The 11,695-nt window shown below is 36.2% G+C and overlaps 2 pseudogenes; both read right to left on the bottom strand.

Moving 5' to 3' along the window:
• Positions 1-2,513: 2,513 nt before the first annotated feature.
• On the bottom strand, positions 2,514-3,250 carry LOC114535435 (annotated as a pseudogene).
• Positions 3,251-4,613: 1,363 nt separating this feature from the next.
• LOC114535429 lies at positions 4,614-5,370 on the bottom strand (annotated as a pseudogene).
• Positions 5,371-11,695: the final 6,325 nt, after the last annotated feature.

The raw sequence follows: 11,695 nt of genomic DNA, 5'->3' as shown, positions 1-11,695 counted from the left end.
CATTCCTGGCGTAAAAATCGAGTAATTCTTTGAGAATCTACACAATTAATCAACTTATGTTATGAATTACAAGCATTTAATTCAACACAAAGGTAATTTGGAAGGTTTATTCCATAAATTCCCATATGAACGCGCTATCCCTCTTGGCGGGATGAAATCTAAACAATATAAATACTCGATTTCAATGCTAATTTGCACGATTTTTAGCAAATTTTAGGTTTGGGTTTGTACAAATTTACAAAATTTACAAAAATATCGCTTAACTAATGTCCTACGATGCAAAACAATCATTAAAGGCAAAAAAATCGCGTTAGCGATCTTTTTATTCTGTATCGATGAAAATTATTTCCACAAAGTTACATTGGAAACGAAGAATTTTTATCTCGGCAAGCAAGATGAAAAACACCATATGAACACATGGAAATTTTCATCTCGCTAGGTGAGACATCTCAGTAAGCGGGATCATATGAACAGGGCCTTACATGAATGTATATTATGTCAATAGCAAGTCAATACCTGATATTCTGCACACAGTACATAAATTATACTATACAAAACAGACATTTTGTCCAGTAATCAAATCATTTTGGTGGTATACAGTATTGATTATAAGTGTATTGATTTACGCGTCGAAGTATCCACATCATAGACATAATATGCACTGCAGTTTATTTACATTATTTACAATGCAACTATTTTGGCTATTCTTATGAAATGACAGATAAATTGTTGCCATCATATAAATGTAGTGAATGTAGTCACAGTTGTTTGACGAAGAAAAGAGACTAAACTGAGAAAATCGCACCTGGTTTACATGAGCAACTAAAATCATAATTTAATAGTGACAGTATCCATGGCTAACGTAACTTGAGTACTTTGAGTAATTTCGTTTTGATTAATGTTTAACCTAATTCATTATATTTTTGCTGGCATAAGTCAAAATGTTTATGTTGGGACCAAACGTCTGGTTGCTTAGGTATTACAGGGCATGAAAACTTTGCACTGTCCTTGGATCCCTAGTTACTTTGTATTTTTAAAATTTACTTTTCGGAGGGAACTTAGTATTAATATTCTTCCCGATTTGCAGGCAAATTCAGCTCCCCTAATTTTGAGCTGCTATTGCCTGGTTACCAAGTTGTAAGCGCTTTTGACAAATATGCGAGCTTGTAAAAAATCTCCTCTTAATACATGTAGATTCTGGTCCTATTTTAATAATATTGCTGCTATTTTGCCGTTTAACAAGATGTGGTCGTATATGGGGTGTGTTGACACGTTGTAGTTTGCACAGGATTGAAGATTTAACATAACTATATACAGCTAATTCAATTAAGTTTGTGACAGGCAATAGGCAAATGTAAATTGTAAGCGCGAATAGTGTCATGGGTTCAGTGCATTTGACTAACTAATGCATTGACATATTTTGAATGGTGTCGCTAATGGATGCTAATTATTTTATTGTTATCATTCGACCAAACAATGAAAATATGCGAACAGCAGAGTACAAAAGACACATATGAAAAATGCAGTGATTTTGCAATTCCCAAAGGAACATTGTGCATTTATCACAATAGTTTGTGGTTGCACTTTGCAGGTGAGCAAACAGATTGATAAATAGTGCATTTGGTGGATATTCGGTTCCAAAGTCATGGAAAACTACGAGGGAGAAAGCGTTAATATCATGTTAAAAGTTACACAGCAAGGTAATAAAAGGCAGAATGACACATATACATGTCAAAACGTCAACATTTTTATCGATGTGAAAGCGCTATGTGAGTTCCTGTTCAAGCAGTTTAAAGAGGAACTTGCACCAGCAATCGATGCTGATTCATTTCGCCTGGGATATTTGGATGAAAAAAATCGAAAACTGACAATGTCGAATACGGCACAACTAGGAGAAGCTTACTCATCCGCAAAATATAGCATGGTGAAGCTATGGGCAGAACCTCACATCCAAACGGCTACAAATTCCATGTTAAGCTGGAAGCGAACACATTCAAAATTTATGTCATGCACTGCTGGGAGTGATGAGGGTAAAAAGATGCAATTATACAAAACAAAAAAAATTACCACTCAATGATCTGCCAATATCCACCCTCCGGTTATCGTTTGTTTAATTTAGAAGATGAAGGTGACCCAGTCCAGCAACACGAAACCTGTTTGCAACGTCTTAGAAATAAACAAGGATGCAATATGCCCGAATTTGAATTAAAGATTTGGGCAAAAATGCTGGTACGGCGTAAGTCAGTGTTAACTGTGTTCGAGGCCCATAAGTAGAAATATTGTAGATGTTGACATGCAATAAGGTCAGTAAGAAAACAAAAACAGAAATCCAAATTGCTTAGCATTATTATGTCAACGAATACGCTCGTTATAGTTTCACTGAATTAAAAACACACATTAGCATAGTCACACACATTTCACATTATTTTTGTAAAGATGAGCGGCTTGACGAACTTGCTTCCTTATAGCGAATGGTTTTGTTGTTCTCCAGATTTCGTTCGTTTTGATTGCATTTAAAAGTATTCAGCATGTTCCATGTAATGTTTTATATCTTCATCTGTTATTTGAACAAAAGAGTAAAAAACCATTAACTCTGGCTCATGACAGCTTTGCCAGGCAATGTCATTTTCTCTAATGTACCATTTTTTTTGTGCAAATAATTCTTCACAAGGCATTAGGTCAGGAGAATATGGTGGTAGATAGATAATCATTGCTCCTGTTGCGTTGATTGCTTTAATGACTTGTTGGGTGTGATGTATAGCTGGATTGTCTGAACAATAAAAATACGATTAATAATTATCATATGCTAATGATTAGAAAAAAAGAACACTAATGACTGTATGGTTTGTAATATTTTGTACCAAGTATAACAATTGAGCGAGGGTTAAAACCATCAAATGGCAATAGGCAAGGTGCGAGTGTTGTGTTCACAAACTCAAGAAACGTTTCGCCGGTTACATTTCCGTCGTAAATTCCTATGTCAAGCAGCCCTTCTATTGAAATAACAGGAATAGCTGTGATACGTGGTCCCCATCCCAAGCGGCAGCGTTTGACTACAGCTCGCTTTCCTCTCTGGCTATACCCATACAATCAACATATTCTTTTATCCTACCGAACAAATCATAAATTACTGTTAGTTCAAAACAAAACCATCCTGCACGTGTACATATTTGAATACTGTGTGCATATTTATAAATTTTAATTATGGAACATAACTTACAAAACCGCTTTCGTCCAAAAAAACGAACATTTCTGCCGGAAACAGCAATGTTAAGGCTCTAAATTCAATCCTTGCCGCCTCACTTCTTTGCATGGCAATGCTGACAAGCTAATATAAATAAACATCAAATGCTGTTTAAATTTTGGCATGCAATGACACAAATATATGATATATTGTATTCATTTTACTTTTTTGCGAGTAAAACTGTTACGCTTTAAGCGTTTCTCAAAATACTTCTTCAACTATTTCGGCCAATGTAGTTTGCCGATTTTGCAATACCCATTCCATGATAACATACTCTACTTGAGGATGAAACAATACGCATCCAGAAGGTCTTCCCATTGTCTCCGTGTTAACGTTTCCTGTTGTTTGAAATTTGCCAACGTAGCGACGAACTGACATCTCTGATATTTGCAAGAAGAAAGCAGCCGCTTGTACAGATAATCCACAAATATCAGTAAAAAAATCGCTCTCCATCGCAGGTCTGCACTGTACGCACGTGGCAATTTTTACACTACGGTTGATTAGCAGATTTCAGTTATTTCTATAATACAAAACAACGTGTATTCCACATTACCGCCATACAGTATAATAACAGCCTTAAGTTCATCCTCACACTATTCCCACAAGATGATTATATTTATACTCAACAATGCTTTTCCAATAACAACTTAATTAGTTGCATGATTATGCATAAAATGCCATCAATCCCTTCATGCCTCTTGCGCGTGGAATATACATTGGGCTATTGCCTGTCACAAACTTAATTGAATCAGCTGTAAGCGTGAATTTCAAAGGCAAAGTATAATACAAAGTGAATATATATCATGCAGTTTATTTACATTTTTGAACAATTGAATTTCTGAATTTTGCAATTGAACATTTAGGTTGGCAAGGCATCTAAAAGAATATAAACTGTATTGTTTATGTTCAGAAGCTTTATAATGAAGACTGGCACATGCGCCGGAGTTAACGCCAGAACAGGTGTCTTTTTTTAATTATCTCTTTTCAATTTCACCATTTCTTTTTCTTTTAGGTTCTGGTGGCATATTTTCAAGTTACTCGCATGATGTCGAACCTAAAAAATAACTAATATTTTAAAGGTAAAAAATTATTAAAGAAATTAGAATCCGCCAAGGCAGTTGATAGACAGGATGCAGTTTATACAGTGCATGCTTCTCAGGGACTGACAAACTGAGAATGGGGAAGTGTAATGCGTTTAAGTAATGTCTATTGTTATATTGTGATGTGTATAATAATCTGTGTCTGTCCATGCATGGAAATACAAATTAGTGTCCCTGCCTACAAGTATATAGATATATAGATATATTTTGAGTGTAGAAAACATGTAAGAGAGAGAAAGAGAGAGAGCAAATATACAAACTCTTTTTTTTTATTTTGGAGTTAACATGTTGGGGTTAGTGGTGACTCTCTTACTAAGCACAGCGTAACAATACTCGCTAAGTAAATTCTCAAGAGAGCTTCTAAGTTTTATTCCAAAATGGTCTTTTCCATGTGGAAGATCATCATGCTTATATGAAACAGGATCTTGTTTAAAGTTACACCAAGTAATATCACATTGTTCATGTTCACCGAATGCATGTAGAACTATGCAACTAATGGCACTTTGAAGTCCTTTTGGGCAATACTGTAGGAGAAACATTTTACCAAGTACTTTTTGTGATAAAGTAGAACTGTTTGGAACTTTGCCATATTGGCTCAAAGTAGTTAATGACCACTTTATGTGTACAACATCGCTTAACTTTTTAACTCAATAGTTAACTTTCTTTCTAATGTAGGGTAAAATCATCATCTCCCGTGTAAACAGAATATTTTACATTTTGTTTGACAACATTGTTAAACATTTCAACTGCTGAGGCAAGTTCACGGCTTTTGAAAAGGCTTGTGGTTTTTGCAACAGTTATGCACTTTAGCCACATTGTTATTCCTTTTGGCATAATCACAAAATCTGCAGCTTTTCATTTTTGTATTATAGTCCAAGACTTTGTCTGTGGCTAAGCTCATCAGTGCAGCATGGCTAGTACGAGAATTATGCCTTTTGCCTCTCTTCTGCCAGCCCACATCAAATGAACAAGCTACCGGAAGTAGACCATTTTCATCAGCATTCACACTATTATTTATTAATTTTTCTAAAGAATTAATTTTTCTTTCTAAAGTAGACAACAGATTGTTAATTTGACTTCGTCCAATCCCAGCATGTAGAGAGCCAAGGACAACTCTGGTATATACTTTGGTGGACTATGTTTACCAGATCCAGCTCCTTGGATGTTTTGACTTTATTCATATGACCACAAGTGCAGAGAACAGAGAACGTACTTGCTAAGCCTTGTCTTGTTTCAGATATGATATTTTTAAAGGAGAATGGACCTAAGCAAATTAGAACTGTATTTTTTATTCTGTAAGCATACATTTATTTGTAGAGTTGTTTGTGCTGCTACGTTAGGTAAATGTAACCGTACCTGAATTACATTTACTGCATTTTTTAAATTGTTTAGTAATATATCAAAGTTAGTCCGATAAATTCGCACCTTACAATTTGAAATTCAAAATACCTATTCAAAAATGTTTTGAACATGGTGCACAATTCTTGCCTGTTTTTTTTATCGCTGTTATAACTTTTCCCCCAATATAAAACTTATAGCATTAAATGTTGATTGGGTTATCTAAACAGTTGAGTAACGATAATGACTGTACATGTTTACAGATTGACTCAGTGGATACCGATGGTGACCTAAAATCTATTGCTATTGAGAAATAGTCAAAGTACTGTCTGACTTCTGTTGTCACAAGCACAGTGAAGATAAACAATAGTCCTTGAAAGCCCATTGATTCCTGCATGTACCACAAATCTCCATCAAATCATTTTGTGATTACCATCTATATGTCTGAAATTTTAAAAAAATATTCATATTACAATTACATTATGCTTGATAACTAACAACTACTCAATTTTGGCTCCTTAGTAATAATATGAATACTGAATACATTAAAATCTATACCATAGTGCATTAGGCGTTCTAACACTGTATACTCGCGTTCCTCTGTATACTCGTTTTTCTACGTAGTTCTCTGCTACTCTATCTCTTTCCTTGTATTTTCACACCATACCCCTTTAAAGCTCCTATGACCATTCTTTCACCATTTGGAGAATAGTGTAAGATGTGTTGGACAAATACGTCTAGCTCATCATCATCTATTTCACTATAGTTCAATGCCTGACCTAATGCCATTCCAAGATCACACCAATGCCTATGCACTGTTCTCTCTGAAACTCCAAGCATCAAGGCTATCTTCTGCCAGGAAAAATGCAGTGAACGTAAACCTTCTAGTTGCTCCTTTGGGATGAGAAATAGAGGTGACCTACACATCTATTAACATTGTCTTCAAGCAGGCAAGTATAGTTGCAGTCATCATTATCATTGAAGAAGTTAAATCACTCAGCAAGTCTCGAAATACGTTCTTGAAATTCCCCAATTACTTCTTGAAAAATAAGAAATAGGCCAAAGGCCATGGCACAACATGGTAGAGCAAAGATAAACCGCAAACAAATTCCTCACATCCAATAACTCAGCAGCAGCAGCATCGTCAGTAAATAAATTATGGACCAGTTCTTCTTAAGATTAAAACCATGTCTTAAATATTCTATGACCTTTTCCCTTGCAGTTTGTTCCACCATGTTTCAACAATTTTTGCTGCGACATTTACTTCCAATTTATCACTCTTTCTCCATCAAAAATGTTGCTTTATTTCGGTAAAAAGTCGTCTTAATTTAGTGGTTTAAGATATAAAGAAAATACTTATCTGATTCAAGTAGAATAAATGAAAATGTTTATAAAGAATATAAAAACAAATTAAATCATGTAATTAGATTATCCAAAAAAATTTATTGTGGAGAAGAACTTTTTGAATACAAGCACAATTCAAAAACAATGTGGAAAATTCTAAATGAAATAAACAAAACTAAAAACAAGGAAATCAAGGGGAAAAAATGAATTTATTGACTATAATTCAACAAATTCTGTTACAAACCCAAAGGAAATTGCCAGTAAATTCAACAATTACTGTATTAATATCGGTCCCAAGCTGGCGAAGCAAATTACACATTCGCCAAATTCAAATTTTAGAAAATACTTAACTGAAAATTATCTTGAGGTTTCTAGATCCTATAACGGAAAATGAAGTAGAAAATGAAATACAAAATTTAAACTCAAATAAAAGTACTGGTTATGATGGTCTGAATGAGAAAATAATTAAAGTTAATAAAACAATATCAAAACCACTTACACATATATTCAATTTAACATTTACTACAGGTATTATCCCTGAACAGATGAAAACGTCCCTAGTAACACCTATATATAAAACAAATGCAATAAATAAATTTGAAAACTATAGACCGATATCAGTTTTAACATGCTTTGCTAAAATACTTGAAAAACTCATGTACAAACGATTTATAAATTATGTTGAGTAACAATATTTTTTATGACCATCCGTATGGATTTAGAAAAAACAGGTCAACCGAACTTGCAATAATCGAACTTGTCAACAAAATTACAAAAGAAATTGATCAAGTAAACTACACTGTTGGCAATTTTTCCTAGATTTGTCTAAAGCATTAATACCATTGATCACAGGATTCTGATTAGTAAACTAGAGCACTATGGAATTTGTGGAAAAGCAAGTCTTTGGTTAGAAAATTATCTTACAAATAGGAAACAAATTGTAAAATATAAACAAGTAATGTCAAGCGAATAATAATACCTGAGTGATAATACCTGCGGAAGCTATATGCGATTGGATAATTTCCCACATCACCGCGTCCGAAGGTCCTATAACAAGATTAGCAGAATTGCTGGTACAATGACAGGACCACAACTTACTTCCCCATCCTCGACCGAAGGTATTCAGTGGTGACTTGCTTAAGTACCCAATGTGGATCAAGTCTTTTGAAAACTTCATTGAAGAAAAAACAAAATCATGATCCGAACGATTGTATTACTTGAATATGTTTACGTCTGGCAAAGCCAAGGAAACCATAAGTGGTCTCCTGTCCTTAAACTCTGAAGAGGCCTATGTGTAGGCGAAGAAAACGTTAATAAATAGATTTGGTAACCATCTTCTTGTATCGAATGCATATAGAAAAAAAATCGAGAGTTCGCTGAAGATCTCTGCGAATGATGGTCCTGGAATTAGACGTTTTTCGGATTTTCTCCAGAATTGTAACACTGCAAACAGTGTCCAGTATTTGAGTGTTCTCAATGACATGCAAGAAAATCAAAAGTTTCTCAAGAAGCTACTGTTTCGAAAGCTTGTATAGCAAAATATCCCACCTTTACGGAATTTTGCAAGTTTTTAAAGGAAGCGAGAATTGTGTAAGGAGTCGCACAAACTTGACCTATGCGAGAAATTCACCAATCTTTCATTTGACAAGAAGAGGAAGATCATAATATTTAAAATGGGGTCATATTAATAGCAACTGTTGCAAAAGGAAAGTCTGCAGGGTGTGTAACAAACCGCATCCAACTATGTTGCATGGTGATAATCGTGAGTCGAGAGCTAAGGAAACCATACCAAAGTCAACCGATGGTGAGACAGAGAAAAATCAACAGGAAGAAGGCAGTGCGATCTCCAACCAAGTTGAAGTTCATGGAATGGATATTTCTAATTCTGATATATAATGGATATTTCTAATATTTCTAACCTTCGTGTCACTGTCCCAGTGTGGCTTTATCATCATGAGAATCGTGATCAAAAGGTCGTGGTGTAATCGTTGCTGGACGAGCAATCGAACGCGTGCTTCATTAAAGATTCAGTCTTGGAGGTATTGCAACTCGATGGAACAGAAGTTCAGCTTGAGCTTTCAACGTTGTCATTGCAAGAGAAGATGTAAAGTCGAAAAATCTCAGGATTGGTTTGTCAAGGTGTTAACGAAAGCTCTGAAATATCTTTGCCGAAAATCTACACTAGGAATCTGATTCCAGCTCAACCAGACCAAATTCCAAGACTGGAGTCAGCTCATAAATGGCCTCAGTTGACAAGAATCGCTAAGAAGCTTATGCCCTTTTGAAGCGACGTTGAAGTCGGCCTTCCAACTGGTACGAACTGCATACAAGCCATTAAACCTTGCAAAGTGATCACTGGGAACGATGATGATCCTTATGCAAAGAGAACATACTTCGGCTGGGGAATTATTGCAAGAATTGATGCTAAAAAGGGTGAAGAGGAAGCTTCCGCGAGAGTAAGTTGTTTGATACTTCAAGAGATCCAAGTTGGTCAAGATAGGAAGATTTGCCACCTTGCTTTAAGGACCAAAGTGAAGGAGATTCTTACACCTGGACAGGTTAAGAGAATGTTCGAGATGGATCTCAGTGACCACAAGAAGGAACAAACACTTTCATACGAAGATCGATTATTTATGAAGAAAGCTGAAAAAGGGATACATCAATGTTCTGATGCCCACTATGAGATGCCTTTACCCTTAAACGATAGTGATATCAAATTCTCAAATAACAAGTTGCAAGTGTTAGGTCGTCTTCAGAGATTAAAGAAACGACTGCAGAATGATGAGAAGTATCTGAGAGACTATTCCAAGTTCATGAACGAAATTATATCGAACCAGTATGCCGAACTAGTTCCCGTTGAAGAGTTACCTCTTGAGAACAGTCAATTTTGGTATTTACCTCATCATGGCGTCTACCACAGCAAGAAACCCGATAAAATCAGACTGGTGTTTCACTGCAACATCGTATATGAAGGAGAATCTTTGAATCAAAATTTACTTTAAGGTTCTGATCTCACTAACAACTTACTTGTTGGGGATCCTGTGTCGTTTCCGTCAGGATAGCACGGCACTGATGTGTGACCTGAAGGCATTGCCCATTGTTCCATCAAGTTAAAGTAAATGTCGAAGATCGAAATTTACTTAGTTTCCTTTGGTGGAAAGACGGCGATTTGAACACAGACCCAGTCGAGTATCGGATGTCATCACACTTATTTGGGGTAACATTGTCACCCGGGTGCGCTAATGTGGGCTTGAGAAGAGTTGCAGATGATTTTGAGCAGGAATGTGGCAGTGAAGCAGTTGATTTCGTTTGAAGGAATTTTTACGTAGAGGATGGCTTCAAATCGGTGCCATCACCCGATGAGGCTATTGAACTCCTTTGCAACACTAGGTCTTTATGTAAGAAGGGAGGTTTCCATTTACACAAGATTACCTCGAACAGTTCGATTGTGATGAACGCAATTCTTCCAGATGAACGTGCTAATGACGTGAAGGATTTAGATCAGGATAGTGGTATGTCACGTGTGGAGAGAGCCCTTGGTGTGCAGTGGCATGTAAAGTCCGATACCTTCCAATTTAGAATACAACTATCAGATTGACCATGTACAAGATGTGGAGTCCTGTTGATTGTGAGCTCTGTGTACAACCCATTGGGCCTCCTGTCTCCATTTGTCCTAACAGGCAAGGCAATCCTGCAGAAACTGGAAAGGTGGCGCTCGAGTGTACCCCTTCTACCTGATCTAAAGATCCCACGTTGTTATAAACCTGAGGACTTTGGTGAGATGAAATCAGTCGAATTGCATAATTTTTCAGATGCAAGCGAAACAGGATATGGACAGGTTTCGTATCTAAGGTTCGTTGATCATACAGATCGTATCTATTGCTTGTTGGTAATGGCAAAATCACGTGTTGCACCCATAAAGTTGATAACCATTCCACGACTTGAGCTAACTGCTGCCTTGATTAATGCAAAAAGCTAACTGCTGCCTTGATTAATGCGAAAATTGGGACCTTTCTTCAAAGAGAGTTAGACTATAGTCACATCAACATCGTATATTGGACTGATAATAGTAGAGTTGTATTGGGATATCTCATGAATAACACACGTCGTTTTCATATTTTTGTATCGAACAGAATTCAGCAGATCCGGGACATGACCACAAACTATCAATGGAGATATATCCCTTCTAAATTAAATTCAGCTGATGTAGCCTCGCGAGGTGCATCTGCCCAACAGTTGATCAACAACAAGAACTGGTGGAATGGACCAGATTTTCTTTGGACGCATTACGACCAGAGATATAGGAGAATCGATGAGGACAATTGTGAGCCCTTCGCAATTAGTCCAGATGATCCAGAAGCAAAAGGGGTTTTAATCTTGAAAACGGACACGAATATCCGACAAACAAAGTAACCGACTATCTAAAATGCTCCAAACCCGCGGATACTCCAATAAATGTCGATAAAATTCAAGAGGCCTGTAAGGAAATTACACAAACGGTTCAGCGAAGAGCCTATGCTGAAGAATTAACCTTATTACATAAAGGAGAAGCTGGAGGATTTAATGGAGATGCTGAAATAAATAGAAGACAAAATCAAGAAATCCCTAAGTCTAGTTCATTGTTTCAACTTGCGCTGTTTCTTGGTGAAGATGAATTTTAAGACTCGGG

The sequence above is a fragment of the Dendronephthya gigantea genome, unplaced genomic scaffold (assembly GCF_004324835.1).
Source record: "Dendronephthya gigantea isolate DGI-Jeju-01 unplaced genomic scaffold, DenGig_1.0 000118F, whole genome shotgun sequence".
NCBI classification, from domain to species: domain Eukaryota; kingdom Metazoa; phylum Cnidaria; class Anthozoa; order Malacalcyonacea; family Nephtheidae; genus Dendronephthya; species Dendronephthya gigantea.
This window is presented reverse-complemented; position numbering and strand designations above follow the sequence as displayed.